We start from the raw sequence: 17666 nt of genomic DNA, 5'->3' as shown, positions 1-17666 counted from the left end.
CCTATTGTTCAACCTTGCTCCTCACCTGACAAGCTCAGCATATGAAGAGGCAAAGCTGGTTGCTCCAGTTTACCCGCATGGCTCTCACTAGCCACTCTTGAGTTCCTATACCAATAATTATAATTTTAGGAACTTTCACCACTGCAATTTAGTCAAGTTTTACTGCATGTACAACTGTTCTGAATGCTGTATTGAAAAGCATGTGACCTATGGAGAGTTTGTAAGTAAACCCTTTTTAACTTACCAAACGTCTATGCTGGAGGAAGAGGGAAGTCTTGGAACTCACAAGGGCATATTTTAAAGGTCTAAGAGCCTATATTTCCATGCTTTACATTGCTGCATATTTTGTTATTTTAGGGTTCTCTCACCAAAGAATACTTGCCCTAAACCTGGATCTTGGCATCCATGAATTTTTCCTGTATATACATATTTTTCCCTTGCACTAAACAGTCTTCAGATTGTGTATTATTAACCACCCTGAAGAGACTATGTATGCAGTGCAGGAATCACAACCAAAGCATCCTTGACAGGTTACTGCCCAAACTCTGCTTAAAAACCTCCAATGAAGGAGAGCCCCCTACATTCTTAGTATGTTTCACAGTTGAATGGCTCTTGCCCTCAGAAAGTTCTTCCTCATGTTGGAATTTCCTTTCTTCTCATTGGTTCGTGTCTGGAGCAGCAGAAGACAAGCTTCCTTCTTCTTCCATGTGACAGCCCTTCAGATATTTGGAGATGGCTATAATCTCACCTCTCAGTCTTCTGCTCTCCAGGCTAAACAGACCCAACTCCATCAATCATTGCTCATAAGGCTTGAAAGATATTGCATAGGCCCATCTACTCTATTCCCTAGGGCCAAAACAGCATTCAACTCCTGATATGCCATAATTATGGTTTCATGGATCAGAAGCATCAATATGATCCTTCCCCCACTTTGGATATGTTTAGCCTGGAAAAGAGGACTATGAGAGCCATCTTCAAATATCTGAAGGGCTTTGGGAAGGACCCAAATTGACAGATTCAAATGTCAAGAAAGGAGATTCCAAGTAAACCTTAGGAAGAACTTGCCAACAGCAAAATCTGTTGGACAGTGGAAAGGACAGCTCTGGAAGGTGATGGACTCTCCTTCCTCGGGGGGGGGGGGGTTAAGCAGAGGTTGGATGGTCAAGGGATGCTTTAGCTGTGATTCCTGCACTGCAGGGGGTTCAGCTAGATGACCCTTAGGGTCCCCTCCAACTCTGCAATTCTATGATTCTCCCTGTCCTTTGGATGTCCTTCTGCAAAGGACTTCATTAGCATAAAGAAATCATTCCAGCTTGCTATGCAAGTCCAATGTATTACAGTCTCATATATTTTCTGACATAACCGCAGGTCTTTATTGTTACACACTGAGGTCACTGACAAGTAATATATTCAATCGGTTAAGTTATTAGGGAGATAAATAATTCGGGGGCCATCTGAACTGTGAACCTTTACATTTTCCTTCCAATCTCGCCTGCTCTGGGGTAGTAATTCCATTAGGGTTATGAGTGCAGCTGTACATATATGCAAGGCCTTCCAATACAATTTCTTTATGGAGATAGGAATATTAAATTTTAAGCCAAAGGAGGATGTAATTTAACCAGCATTATTTATTGTGGACACAAATCCTTTACAATAGTGCAGGATAAAAGAATTAGGAAAAGGGAGATTCCGTAAACAATCCATACATATAGATATAGATATAGATAAATCAAATGCATTTCTGGATTTAATGAAATTGGATTTGAGGGTTGCCTAGAAACAAGTTTTCTGCTTGATGTTGGAGCAGAAAATCCAGACCCCTTTTTGCCAGCCTTGAGTTAGATTTTTTTCCCTAGACTACACACCAACACAATTATTCAATATTGATTTATGTGATTGCCCCCCCCAATGCATTTCTGTGATAATCTGTGATTAACCTTTATTAAGAAGCTCTTTTGCATAATAAGATGCAAAAAGAAGGGACCCATTGCAAGCAGCAACAGGAGGAGGGAGAGAAAGTTTTAGGATTGGTTCAAATCAGGAAGAGCCCAGGTGTGTCTGACATCAGTTGGGTCTAGTAGGGCAAAAGGCAAGGGGCCACCTGTAAGACGAGCCAGACCTAGCTGTGTCTCCCACTCCTCCTCCCTGTTGAGGTCTTCAAGGGGCAACTCTGAGACTGGACTGGTTGTAAGTCAAAAGGCAGGCAGTTGGGGGCGGGTTGGGGGCAGACTTGCTGCCTAACAGCCAGCACCTCATGTCCTTGGAGGTTTGCCTTTGGCACATAAGAATATAAGAAGGACCCTGCTGGATCAGGCCAATAACCCATCTAAGTCCAGTATCCTCTTCACACAATGGCCAAATACTCCAAAGAACCTGGGAATCTTGACAGGCGGCCTTTGGACTTGGAGGTTCCATAAGAACTTAAGAAGAGCCTGGCTGTTGGATCACACCAGCAGCCCATCCAGTCCATCACCCTGTTCTCACAGTGGCCAAGCAGACACCTCAGTCAGAAACCCACAAGCAGGACCTGAGCACAAGAGCCCTCTCCCCTCCTAAGGGTCCCAGCAACTGGTACTCAGAAGCATGACTGCCTCAGAGTGTGGAGGCAGTGTAGCCATTGTGGCTAGTAGCCATTGATAGTCCTCTCCTACATGAATTGTATAATCCTCTTTTAAAGCCATCCAAGTTGGTGGCCCTCCCTGCCTCCTGCAGGAGTGAGTTCCATAATTTAATTCTGTACAGCACAAAGAAGGACTTTTAGTTATCTGCCCTGAATCTTCCAACACGCAGCTTCATGGGATGTCCACCAGTTCCAGTGTTAGGAACGAGGGATAAAAGTTTTTCCCTGACCAATTTCTTCATGACATGCATAATTGCACAAACTTCCACCATGTCACCTCTTACTTGCCTTTTCTGTAAATTAAGAAGTCCCAAAAGCTGCAACCTTTCTTCATAGGGAAGTCACTCTGTCCCTTGATCATTTGGATTGTCCTTTTCTGTACCGTTTCCAACTCCTCAATATCCTATTTGCTTCCACCTGCCTGTCTGCTGAGCTCTTCCACTGAGGTCCTCCTGCTTCAGATGAAGTACAGTGGGGATGAGCCACCCATGGGTGTCATTTCAGCACCAGGCTTTTCCATCTGACCTAGTTTATCTCTTCTGATCTCTTCTATGCTGCTTTATTTTAATTCTTTATTTCATAAAATATATATACACTGCATGATTGTAAAAGGGGGGGGAGAAACCCTCAAAGCTGGTTACAAAATAATAGAAAAAGAAAATCGGGGGGGGGGAACAACAGTACTTTAAAAGATACACAAGCTTAAATTCAAAAACAGATTAGAATTAACATGGTAACAATATTGTGGCTCCTGGTTTGCAACTGGGGTAATGATGGACTGCAATGGGCCCTATGCAGATCTGGATGGGTTGCAGATTCTGTTTTCCTGGGACATGAATCTCTCTCTCTAGTGACATCATATTGCATTAGGTGTTTGTCTTCCAATCCTACATGATATGTCAAGAATTTCACCCAATATTTCATGGGTTCTGACAACCAATATGCTGTTTCCGAATCCCTTTTCTTTGCCATTTGGGTGCCTGATGCAAATATTCCCCAGCAATGTTTAAAACTGGTTGTCAAAATAATTAAACTTTGGAATAAAGTACCGGTATTTTGAACGGGAGGCTGTGCAGGGAAAGCAGGGGAAAGGGGAAGCCATAAAACTTCCCCTGTCAGTGTTATTAATTTCCTCATAGCAATATATTCAAATATCTCCCATATTTTAATAAGACACTTAGTTTAATGAAAAAGGAATTTGCATAAGAGGAACTCTCTAATTAGATCCTAAAGTCTTGTCCACCTAGATCCTTTACATATTAGTCCGTGTTCAGAACGACAAAAGGAAACTGGGTCTTTTCATACAGGCAGATGGATTAACGCAATGAGGCAGACTCACCGGAATCAGGGGCTTACTCATAAGTAATCTTGGCAGGCAGGGTTATGGGGCCTTCCCCCCTTTCCCAAGCACTGGAGGATCTGGTATGATATAGTGGTTAGAGCAGGCATCCCCAAACTGCGGCCCTCCAGATGTTTTGGCCTACAACTCCCATGATCCCTAGCTAACAAACCAGTGGTCGGGGAAGATGGGGATTGTAGTCCAAAACATCTGGAGGGCCAAAGTTTGGGGATGTCTGGGTTAGAGCATCAGACTAGGATCCAGGAGAGACCAGTGTTCAAATCCCTCACTCGGCCATGAAGCTCACTGGGTGTATCTTTGAGGCCTCTCAACCTCACCTACCTCCCGGTGTCGTCGTGAAGATTCAGTGAAGAGGGGAGGGCCATTATTGTTGTTATATTTATTTATACCCCACTTTTTTCCCTGACAAGACTCAAGGCAGAAAAGGTGGGATATAAATGGAAAATATTAAAAAAGTAAAAAAACAGATCAAGGTTTAGGTAGCTGAATAACCCATTTATGACAATTCTTCATCATCATCATCTTGGGGAACACACACGAAGACAGAGCATTGCAGCCAACTAAATTCTGCTCAGAGTAAATTCACTGAAATTCACTGAAATTTATTGAGTCATGCCCATCAATTTCAGTGGGTCTACGGTAAAGGTAAAGGTAAAGGTACCCCTGACCATTAGGTCTAGTTGCAAACGACTCTGGGGTTGCACGCTCATCTCGATCTATGGGTGTTTGTCCGTGTACATGCCAAGCAAAGTTTTGGGATCAGCTGAGTCGCCGATCGCTGGTGCGGGGCGGGGGCCGGTGAGTGTCACCCCCTCCAGGGCGGTACCCAGGGCAGCCCCCCCCCTGCCCTCCGTAGCAACACCCCTGACAGGCCTATGTGGTTTTTAGTGATAGATTAGAACAAATTGCAATCCAGGGGAGACCCAATTTGCCCTTTTTCTCCAATTGAGCTCTAAAGAGCAGTTTTGCCAGGGGGAAAGTAGCATGACAAGAAGTGTTGTGTGAAACACACGTCAGCATTCTACATGTGTCTGAATAGGTTTACCTAAACAAAATAAGATTCTTGCAGGTAGCAAAAAGGACAGTGAAGGTGTCTGCCTCATATAAATAGGCCAGAAGTTTCAAAGTTTGAGTGGTGAGCAAGACTCACAAGAGGCAGGACTCAGAGAAGCAAACTCAACATCCCCTTCTAACTAATACCAGTATATGTATCTGGTCCAGCCTTCGCAAGCCTGGAGCCCTGAAGATGTTTTGGACTACAATTCCCATCAGCCTCCACATCATATGGCTGTCCTGGCTGGGACTGATGGGAGCCTAGCTGTGCTTGACTGGGGCTGGTGTAAGGTAGTACAAGGCACATGGAGGGCCCCAGTTGGAGGAAATGCAGCCTTCTGACTCTGTTGCTGCTGCCATTTTCATATGGCTGGGGAGCGAGTTCCTTTCGCCCTGGCCTGTCTGTTGAGTCATTTAGGATTCTTCAAGCTCATCATCACCTAACTTGAAATGGGCACTAGGGTGATGACTTTTTTACAACCTCATTGCCCTGTATCATAATTTGATGAGCTTTCATTAAAGATTAGATAAAATCTTACTTTCAAAGAGATTTGATTTAAAAAACCTCTCACACAAAATGATTTTAAAAATTTTATTTATCAGTTTTTTGACCATTTTTGAAGTCACTGTAAGCTGATATAAAATTGAACCCAAGCTCATATATACAACATTATATACGGTCATCAAACACTCAAGGAAGCTTTTTTTAGCTGCAGTAACAGTATAGACGCCGCTAGAGGACGATGTTTTGCTACCTCTCCTGTAGCTTCTTTTCCCAGCATGCCCGGCAGGGTCTGCTGGCTGAGTTTTGAGGTCCCAAAAAGGGGCTTTTACCTTGCGCAGGTGTGACATTTGTATACCCTATGTTGCTAAGAACACTCCCCATTGTGGAATGTGGTGGTGTGTCCAAATTTGATATGAAATATATATATATAGAATTGTTAATACAATTTTATGAAATGGTAAAACGGCATACAAAAAAATTAAAAACTGTGCGTAACCTTTTTAAATATTTCAATGGAATATACCTCATTTTAGTCATTAATAGGCAAAAGTTCATCCATTTGTGCTACAGGAAATAATTTTTGAGGGGGGAAAATTGAAAAAGTCATCACCCTAATGGGCACCAGCCTTGACCACCCTCAAAGCTCTACTAGGCTCCCAGGAATATAGCAGCCTATCCAGAGTTAGGCCATCTGTCCATCTAGATCAGAATGCAACACAAGTGGTGGGGGGAACTCTGGTGCTTTGCTACTGAGCTACAGCTCTTCCCTGAAAATATAAAATAAGATTCTGGTCCTCATGGGCTGAATTAAATAGGAACATAGGAAGCAGCCTAACACCATGCCATGAGTCCATCTAGCTCAGGATAATCTGCATTGACTGCCATTGGCTCTCCGGGGTTTCATTCAGAGGATCCTCCAAGCCCTGCTTGGATATGCAATTTGAAGCTGGGACCATTTGCTTGCAAAGCAGTTTCTCTATCGTGGAGTTTTGGCCCTTCCTCGTCTAAGACAAAGCAAGATTCTAGTCATCATGGTTCTGAATTAAAGACAGGTCTGTGTGACTTGGAGGCCTCCCAGCCCCCTCACCATTAAAACCTGATCCTTATCCCAGGGAAGCAGTGTCGTCAAAACAAAGCACCAGATGACAGTAATACCAATTCACATCCATTTTCAGTCCCCAGGGATTAGCATCTTCTTGCCAGGGCAGGTAGGCTTTGTTGTGACTTAGAGAGATGCCCTGTTTGCAACCCAGCAGGCCCTGCTTAATCATCCCATCTCACTGCACCTTTTAAAAATATATTCAAAGGGCTGGCAGTTTAGGATTGACGACATCCAGGGCAGGCTGGTGTCAAGCGCTCCTAATGAAAATGGCCCCATTTGCTTTGGGTCCTGCCAGCTGCCATGAGTCTCAGTCCACAGGCATATGGAGCAAGCTGGAGCAAGGTCATTACCAGGAGGGCGGAAATTTATGGCATGCAAAGCAACATCTGTGGCTGCACCTTCTAGCTTCCCAGCCAAGTCAGGCTGGGAAGGAGGAGAATCATAGAATTGTAGGTTTGGAAGGGATCCCTAGGGTCATCTAGCCCAACCTTCTGCAATGCAGGAATCCCAGCTAAAGCATCTGTTACAGGTGGCCAACCAAACTCTGCTTATAAACCTCCAACCAAAGAGAATCCACCACCAGCTTCCTCTCTCCTTCTTCCCAGACGTAACCTTCCTCTTTGCAAACTTTTCACTGCATTTTTCACCCAGCCCTTTTGTCCTCTTCCAAATTAAACCACGTAAGCATTTTTGATCCCCCATCCATCAAAAGGCAACAGAGACTCAAGGAGAAAAAATTATATATGCCCCCCCCCTCTATGGATCTCAGTCTCTATTCCGTGTAAACTATCAATCCTTTGCAGCCCATAATTGTTCGCATTACTTTGGTAACATTAATTTCAAAAAAACCACTAATAGGGAAGAAGCTCTTTAAATTGGCAAGGAGATAAATGAGATCCAGTGAGGTGACCTTTCCCCAAACCGCAACGCCATGGAATCATTTTAGTGCCGTTTACATTTTCATCGTTCCTTGAAAAAATGTTGACAAGGCTTTCAGGCAGGGGCCTAATGTCTCATGTCCCCAGGAAAATGCAGCTAGAGAGCCAGCCAGCCAGCTAGCCAACCCTCCTTTTACAGGAGGCTTTTAATTAATGGCCTTCATAAATGAGAACTTTCATTAGTGCCACACCATGATTGCTGCTTCCCCAACATATTTCCCCAGAAGAGGGAAGGTGGGTAATTTTTTACTGCCGACACAAACCACCTCATCCATCTCATAGAATCATAGAATTGTAGAGTTGAAAGAGAATCTAAGGGTCATCTAGTCCAACCCCCTGCAATGCGGGAATATCAACTAAAGCATCCCTGACAGATGGCCATCCAACCTCTGCTTAAAAACCTCCCAGAAAGGAGAGTTCACCACCTTCCGAAGGAGACTGTTCCAATGTCGAATGTCTCTTGCCATCAGAAAGTTCTTCCTTGGATATGTTGCTTGCAGGTAGGTGGCCATTCCTTCCTTCTATGGGAGTGAGTTCCACAGTTTAACTCTGTGCTATGTGAAGAAGGCCTTTCTTTTATCTGTACTGAATCTTCCAACATTCAGTTTTATTGAACGCCTGCAAATTCCAGTGAATGTGGCCCTGTGGGGTTAGTGGAGTAAGCTGGGTCAGGCCCCAGGTCCACCTAGCTCTGTGTTGTCTGCATCATCTGGCAGTGACTCTCCAAGGTTTCAAGATGGAGTCTTTTCCCAGCCATACCTAGCTGTGCCATTGGGAAATGAATCTGGGATCTTCTGGATGCAAAACAGATGGTCTCGAACTAAGCTATATTCCCCCCCTCTGAAGTCTCTAGTCCTCATGGTGCTGAATGAAGGTCTGGTTTTAAAATGTCGGACCATTGGACGAGATGGTTGGACAGTGTTCTTGAAGCTACGAACATGAGTTTAACCAAACTGCAAGAGGCAGTGCAAGTCAGGAGTGCCTGGCGTGCTATGGTCCATAGGGTCACGAAGAGTCGGACACGACTAAACGACTAAACAACAACATAAACTCAGTACTGTCTACAATGACTGACAGGTGCTCTCAAGGGTTTCAAGGTGGCATCTTCCTCCAGCCTTATCTGGAGACACTGGGCTTTGAACCTGCTCTGCCACAGAGCCACAGCCCCCTTCGTTATTTCCCCATATTTGTGTATCGGAGGAGATCACACCTCTCATTTAAAAATAGTGGAATAGTGTCTATCTAAAGTGTGACTATCACACCGTCATTAATGGATCTGCTCCTGGGTTTAAAAGTATTCCTTATTATATAATCTTACACACACACACACACACACACACACACACACACCTTTCTCTTCTCCCCCAGTGCAATTCTCCTGTTTCAATGCCTTCCAGAGGCTTAAAGCAACAACTTGCCATCAGGAGCAGCAGAAGCGATTCCCAAATTAATTTAGATTTCATGCATTCTTGCTACGCCAGCTGGATGCAGCAGGCTCGATCTTATCTGTGAACAGTTCGGTCTGTCCCAGGAGGACACTTAGCAGTTTATAAATCTGTCCGGGCCTTAATGCTGATGACTAGCTTTCACCACAAAAGGTTTTTAAGGGGGTTGCACTACCCACAACCTACAAGATACGAACTGCAGTTCACAAAAACAGCACATGATGAATTTGTCTTGCAGATAATTAGTGTTTGTGGTCGATTCCCCTGCCATATCCTCCTTCTGAACCAAGGTGCAAACATACCTACCCCAGAGCGACATTTAATCCCCATCACTTGGGAGTTCCAAAGATATATTTACATGGTGAAGAAGGATCCCTCCCTTAGGCAGGCCACTCTGGTTTGCAATTATTGTTGTCATTAAAAAATCTCTTTGCCTCTCTTTAGCAAACTTTCGAAGCTGTTTAAGAACATAAGAGCCTGCTGGATCAGGGATGGCTGAAGTTATATCATTTTGCAAAGAAGCAACACTCTGGCCCCAGATGAGGTACATGCATCTAATGGTATGTTAAATGCCATTAGATGTCATGAGCTGAAACACCTGTCTCACCTAGACTGTGAGGAATTGAAGAGTAGAGCTGTGGGGGTGATCCTCCAGAGGGGTGTCCCCTGGCCCCCACCCTCCCAGCCTACAAACATAAGAACATCAGAAGAATCGGCTGCATCAAGCCAATGACTCATCTAGTCCAGCATTGTCTTCTTACAATGGCTCAACAGTTGCTTGTGGGCAGCCAACAAGGAGGTCCTGAGTGCAATAGCCCACTCACCTTTTGTGGCTTTCAGCAACTGGTATTCAGAAGCACTAGTACCTCCAACTATGGAAACAGGACGACCATCGTGACTAGTAGCCATCACTAGCCCTATCCTCCCTGAGTTTGCCAAATGAATACATCTCTCCAGGGCCTGGTGAGCAGCACCCAAGGATACTAAAGGAACTTGTGGGTGTAATCTCAGTGCCTCTGTCTATAATCTTTGAGAATTCTTGGAGAACAGGTGAGTTCCCTATGATGGGTTTTATTAGGTAGGTGAAGGAATATAATTAACTAAATATTACCCCTCTACAGACCCACAAGTGTGGGTTAACAGTCAAAAAGATCAGCTTACTGCTTGCATTTGAAAGTGTGGGGCTGAGCAGTGTTTAAATCCCATCTTAAGTAGTTTAATTGAAAGCACAGGATTTAGCCATTAGCCTGATCTCCCCTTTATTCCCCTTGAATTGACAACACATAAATAAAAATATTGCTTGTGTACTGCCTATGAAACTTAATAAGAATGTACCACTGGACAAGTTGATGTATATATATGTTGTTCTTGTATATACATGAAAATCAATAAAATTATTTGGATAAAAGAAGAAGAAACAGGCTAGAGACTGAAAAGTAAGTTTAAAGCATGTATTTTACTCACAGTCAAGCATTTGTCCTTAGCAGCAGCTTCAAGGGGGGAAGATGGCAAACTAGACATCTCCTGTTGATGGTTTCTTGACAGAGATAATTATGTGGTGATTAATGACAGCCAAGCAGTAAATCTTTGTTATCAGATTTCCTCTGGAAATACAGAGGGGAAAAGGAATCAACCTCTGATACTCTGAAAAAGTGAGAGGTGGCAGGACAGAAGTTTTTAAAATGATGCACGGCATGCAGAAAGTGGATAGAGAAATGTTTTTTCCTCCTCTCTCCTAACAGTGGAACTCGAAGCTGCAGGTTAGAAGATTCAGGGCAGATTTTTAAAAAGTCATTCTTCATGCAGTGCAGTGTTAAAATGTGGAACTCAGTCCCTTAGGAGGCAGTGATAGCCACCAACCTGAACGGCATTAAAAGAAGATTACAGTACACAAATTCACAGAGGAGAGGGCTATCAATGGTGGATGACTATGCTCTGCTTCCACACTTAAAGGCAGCAATTCTGAATCCCAGTTGCTGGAAACTGCAGGAGGGGAGAATGCTTTTCTTGTGCTCAAATCCTGCTTGTGGGTTTCCCGTAATGGGCATCTGGTTGGCCACCGTGAGAACAGGATGCTGGACCAGATAGGCTATTGGCCTGATCCAGCAAGGCTCTTATTATGTTCTTAGGCTTGTCGCCTTTGTGCCTTCTTTTAATGGCTTCCTAGAGGCATCTGACTGGACACTTTGAGAAATAGGATGCAGAGGCAGGTGGCTTTTGTAGGGTCTGATGTGTTAGGATGATGGAAGGGCACAGCCAAGGGTTGCATGGACCCTGTAGGGACAAGCAGGATGGTTAAAGTAAGACAGGTTGGGGATAGCAGAGAAAATAATTATTTGGGATGAGCCCCAGTGCCATAATGGGTCAGTGTGTCTGCCTGTTAACCAGAAGGTGGTGCTTTGACAGCTATGGGACAGCTATGGGCAGGATTTCTGCATTGCAGGGAGTTAGACTAGGTGACCAAGGTCCTTTCCAACTCTACAAATCTATAATTATGTGTACAGTGGTACCTCTACTTACAAATTTAATGCGTTCCGAACACACATTCGTAAGTCGAAAAAAAATGGAAGTCAAATCCCATAGAAATGCATTGGGAGAAAAAAATCGTAAGTCGAAGCAACCCTATCTAAAAATTCGTAAGTAGAAAAAATCCTATCTAAACTGCATCCAAGATGGCGGACGGAGGTCCGTTCGTAAGTAGAAACATTCGTAAGTAGAGTTATTCGTAAGTAGAGGTACCACTGTAATCCTTTCCTCTTCCATGAGGGTTTCCATATGGAATGAAACAAACTCACCACAGTTGTTACGAGAGTTGTAGGTTTCCTCTGAAAGTTTTTGTTCACTGTGGGAAAATAGTTTCTGGACATCTCCACTGTTTCACTTTCCTCCTTGAGGAAATACATCTAGGAAGAATAAAATGTACTTATTTTTCCCTAGTGAGGGAACATTAGATTGGATGTGCCTGAGCTTGATCACTACAGTGTGCTTAGGGCTTTTCACTATATTTTGTATTCCAAGATTTTCTACCTGTGCTATTCTTGATGCTGCATGGAAAAACACATGAACAACACATGAATTTGACCTTTGGAGTTTGTAAGTAAAGCTTTTAAAATCACTAATGGTCTGTTCATTGTGAGGGGGGTAGAAACCAGAGAAGCACTTTAAGTGGACTAAATGGGATGTTTAAAAGGTCTAAGTCTATATTCCTCAAGCTTCACCGTGTTGCATAATTCTGTGATTTAAAATGCTGCTGGAAGCTCTCTCTTGCTGGGGCGTGTGTTTAGCCCTATGCTTTGGATCTACGGATCCAGCCAATTATTTTATTAATTACCCCACTTGGGTGATCTATATGTCTATTTCCCCCCATAACCTCTTTCTTCTAAGAAAGAAGTTGCAAACACTACAATCTTTCCTCTGAGGGGAGTCGCTCCACTCCTTTGATAATCTTGGTTGCCCTTTTCTGAACCTTTTCAGGGTAGTTATTTGTACTGTGGTTACTTGACGTATTTATTATTCCTTTTATTTTTATTACATAATATTGATACATTGCTTGATTGTTTAAAAATACTTCAAAGCCGTTTACAAAAAGATAAAGCCAGAAAATCCAGAAAAAAAATGACAAAGGTACTTTAGAACATGCAAAAAGTTAAAATATAAAAACAGGTTAAAATTCATACAGCCTTAGCTGTACTTTTTGCAGCATATGTCAAAAGCATTTTTTGTTTAAACCAGCCTGTGCAGGTGGTTTTCTCTCCCATCCTTATGAATGAGTGGGAAGCTAAATTGACACTAGAGCACTCTATGATTCTATGATATCAAGAGGCCGGGAGTTCCAAAGTGTAGGCGTTGCCATACTAAGCAACCCCATTCTTACAAACGCAGTATTGGGGATGATGATGTGCACTCATCGACCTTTGCCATAATCATTACTAACTCCAAAATGACAAACACCTGTACTGCTGAATACATTTTTTATTATTCTGGACCCAGTTTCTCTTATTGAAAATAAATAAAAATATACCACCCCCACCCCAAAATAGTGTGGTGTGTGAACAGTCAAAGGTTTTGCAAAACAAAGGGCCTTTTTTGCTTGACAGTTCAGTTGCCTGCCTGCCTGTCCTTGCCTCTCTCCTGCCGCCCTCCCCACACTCTATGCCCCACCACATGGCTCTGTCCTCGGCACCAGAACAAGGCAGCCCCTGATGGCATCTGTGCTAGTCAAGGTCCCAGGAGAGGCCGGCGTCCCAGGAGGTGTTGGCCACAGCTCGGCAAATCTCTCCGCTCCATTAGGCACCAAATTGTGACATTAATTCTAACGGCTCTGTGGAGATGTAGCTGTCAGGAGTGATTTACTCCCCTCCAGATGACAGGGGGACATTTACAAGCCTTCCTGTGAGGCGGGGCAGGTGGCCTCGGGTTGTATTCATGCATCCCAAGCTTGGTGGCGGCAGTAGCAAGTAGGTGGAGGGTTTAATCCTCGGGAGGGGGGCTGCCAAAATGAGTGGGCTTGAGTGCCCTTGAATGATAACTGGATACAGAGGGGGAGAGTTGGTATTAAGGGCTCCCCATCAAAATAGCCCACATAAATCTCTGTGTATGTGTTTAAATGCAGCAAAGTTTTGGGTTTTTTGCGTGCTAGAGAGAGATCTTTTCAAATGTCCTTTATTACTGCCTCTGCTTACCGTAATTCTACATTCCAGTAACAAGAAAAGAATCAGCGGTGCCCAAAAGATGACCAAGAACATGCAAGGAAATTATAAACCAAGGAAAGTAAAAGAAACAATCAAACACATAGTTTGCTAACACTAGAGCTTGAAGACATCTAATGAAACTGAACGTTGTAAGATTTGGGACGGATAAAAAGAAACCCTTCTTCACACAGTGCAGAGTTAAACTGTGGAACTCACTCCCACAGGAGGTAGTGAGGGCCACCAAGTTGGATAGCTTTAAAAAAAGGACTGGGTAAATTCATTGAGAAGACTATTGAAGGCTACTAGCCGCAATGGCTATGCTCTGCCTCCACAGCAATGCTTCTGAATGTACCAGTTGCTGGAAACCACAGTTGGGGAGAGATACTGACAGTAGCAGAAGCTGTCCAGGGGTTCAGACAGGGGTCTCTCTGAGCCCCACCTGGAGATGCCAGTGTGGATTGAAGCTGGGATCTTCTGCTTGCAGGGCAGGTGCTCTGCAGCTGAGCTACGGCCCTTCCCCTGGCGTTAGATCTGCTTGGCACAGTGCTGCAGAAGCACAGAGATCACCTAAAAGTCATCCTGTGAGTTACACACAAGCTTTGTAACAAAGGTTGCTCGCTAATTCACACCCTGATCCCATGTTGTTTGTGATTCACCTGGTTGCCAGGTAGACGCAACCTGCCTGGAAACCTGCCGCACCTGCCTGGAAACTGTTTTGATGAGAGGATTGGGTTGGATTAGCAGCTCTTCATGCGACACGTCCTCTCCTGTTTTTCCCATTCTGTTTCCTTATGTTCACAAGGATCAGGTTTCCTACCACCTTGGCAATGAGAACGATGCAGGGTCAGGCTGCCCCAACATCTTTCTCTCTGCTGAAATAGAGAGCTTATGAGACTTAGGAGGCAAATGAGGAATTGTATTTATCCACAGGGTCATGAGGAGGTTTAGAGAAGGTTCATTTTCCATCCTGATGGAACCCAAGTGTGGCTAGTGGCACTGAAAGTGGCTTTATTGAGGGATTCCTCCATGGAAGGGGATCCCACAGGAATGGTCTTTGAGACCATCAAAGGAATGGGTCCTGGCTTCCAAAGACACCTCAGAAGGACATCAAAAGAGTCTTGTGGCTGAGGCCAGCATCCTGTCATCATAGTGGCCAATCTAGGAATCTAGATAGACTGCCTGAACCTGGAGGTTTCATACAGACACACTGGTCACACAGAAACCCATGGAAACCCCACAAGCAGACATGAGCACAAGAAAACACTGCCTTTCTGTAATTCCCAGCAACTGGTATTATTCAGATTTACTGCCTCCAACAGGGGAGGGAAAACATAGCCATTGTGGCAAGTAGCCACTACCACTGACCAGGCCTGGGCTGCCTTGACTTCAGACCCCTTCAGTCCACAGCCTGGGATGAAAAAACAGACACAGAAGACAGTAGGGGTCATTGGAGTGCCCCCCAACACTCCCCCCAATAGTGACCAGTAAGTGTGGGAGGTTTATGGGGTTAAAACCAGGAGAATATTTGAGCACATTGAGCATGAGGCCTCATTATTCTTTTGCTGACAAATTTATTGAAAGTCTTCACGGTATTTGGTCAGAGAGAAAGAGACAACAGACAGAACACATAACCAACAGGTAATATTCAGCATTACAGGTTATGATATACAGGAGTCTGCTTTGGAAAACACAGGGGTTCCTGGAAGAAGGGGGAGGGGGGATGCTTAGAAAACACCCCTTGCGTGTCCCTTGAGGGCTTTAAGATGGGTGCTTGGAAAGGGTCTGTCTCCAACGTACAGAAAGTCTTTGCCAGAGACTGTGTTAGGGAAGCTTTTGGCAATCAGGCAGCAAAGAAACGAATTCCTTTGCCATGACAGCCTCACAGAGGGGACTTTATCCCTAGCAAACTAATGAAATATGGACCTTGATTTGCAGTAAATGTTTAAGCTGCCATCCTGGATATACAGTACTCCGATGTACATACCCCATTGAGCTCAGACTTACTTCTGAGCAGACATGCATAGAACCTTAATTGACTCATTTGTTTGATTGCCCAGTTAAAAACCTTTTGCTCTCCAGTAAATAGGGCATATGCTTCTCTTCCCCCTTTAGAACTATGTTTCAAATCTTACACACAAATTAATGCAAGGGCCGGGTGGCTTCTTAAAGGACTAGCAACCTAATTATGCTATAAACTTTTACAGATAAAGCCCACAGTTTTATCTGCTGAAATGGATCACAATCCATCAGAGAGGATGCCACAATCTATTTGCCCTGCCTTTCCCTGACCAGTAAGATTGACTTCTGTTTTACATCTTTGGATCATCCAAATTTCTGTTTTATTCACCCTGCCATGCTTTTGCATGTTTTCATATTGATGAGTTGCTGGTTTGGGGCTGTGTGTTTTAATGAAATATTGTTCATTTTTAGATAGTTCACAGTGTCAGCTTTTTTAAAACATTCAAGGGTATTATAAATGCTTTTAAATACATTTATAAGCCTTTGAGGTGCCACGAGGCTTTTTGTTGCTGAAGGGAATAAAACCCTTACAACGAATTGACAGGAATTCCTTTGATCAGGGAATCAGCATCCCATCCCCCCATTTTATGTGGAATTGCAAGGAAATAGGAAGCCTGCAGGTGAAAAAAGGTAAAGGACCCCTGGACGGTTAAGTCCAGTAAAAGGCGACTATGGGTTTGCGGCACTCATCTCACTTTCAGGCTGAGGGAGCTGGTGTTTGTCCACAGCTTTCCGGGTCATGTGGCCAGCATGACCAACTACTTCTGGTATAACGGAACACCGTGACGGAAGCCAGAGCAAACGGAAACACCATTTACCTTCCCACTGTAGTGGTATCTATTTACAGTGGTACATCTACTTACGAATTTAATGCGTTCCGAACGCACATTCGTAAGTCGAAAAAAATTGTAAGTCGAATCCCATAGGAATGCATTGGGAGAAAAAAATCGTAAGTCAAAGCAACCCTATCTAAAAATTCGTAAGTCGAAAAAATCCTATCTAAACCGCATCCAAGATGGCGGACGGAGCTCCATTCATAAGTAGAAACATTCGTAAGTAGAGTTATTCGTAAGTAGAGGTACCACTGTATCTACTTGCACTGGCATGCTTTCGAACTGCTAGGTTGGCAGGAGCTGGGGTAAAGCAATGGGAGCTCACCCTGTCATGGGGATTCGAACCGCTGACCTTCTCATCGGCAAGCCCAAGAGGCTCAGTGGTTTAGACCACAGAGCTACCCACACCCCAAAACTGCAGGGAAATAGGAAGCCTGTGACAACAGAGGACTCACCCCCATTGGCCTCCAGCAACCACCTTCCCACCCAGTTGCCTACACTGCTTGGAGAGAAAGTAAAGAAGTGTGGGGAGATGTGTGGGGTGAGGTGTTTTCTTTCACCTTCTCTCCAATTAGGAAACATGGGTGGAGTGGAACAGAGAAGGCGAGGGATCACAGTTATTGCAGGGGGTTGGACTAGATGACCCTTGGGATCCCTTACAACTTCTATGATTCTGTGTCACCGCCATTCCTGGCAACTACGCCAGGCTCCCTGACAGTCCACAGAAGAACCACTTTTAAAAGGAGTAAATTGAAAAAGCACACAAACCCCATTTCCCACTCCAGGAGATGAATGACACATACAGACCACTGATCTCTATGAGCCTATGATAAAATGAGAACCGGTTCTGTAATTAATACACCTTATTCACAGCATGATGGAAATAATACAGCTAGTAGCCTACAAATTAGGGCCACCTTGGCCATTAAAGAAAAAGAAAGAAAGAACATTGCATCATTGGCGTTTGAAAACCTATGTCTTGGGTGCATGCATTTTTTATAATTAAAAAAAAAGGAAAAAACCCATTCTCCCTCCCTCTCTCTCTCTCTCTCATATTCTTTTAAGAGTCCTCTTAGAAGGGTATTTCCTCAAAATATCTC

The sequence above is a fragment of the Zootoca vivipara genome, chromosome Z (genome assembly GCF_963506605.1).
Source record: "Zootoca vivipara chromosome Z, rZooViv1.1, whole genome shotgun sequence".
Lineage (NCBI taxonomy): Eukaryota > Metazoa > Chordata > Lepidosauria > Squamata > Lacertidae > Zootoca > Zootoca vivipara.
The sequence above is the reverse complement of the archived record's forward strand: the minus strand, read 5'-3'. Positions refer to the sequence as shown.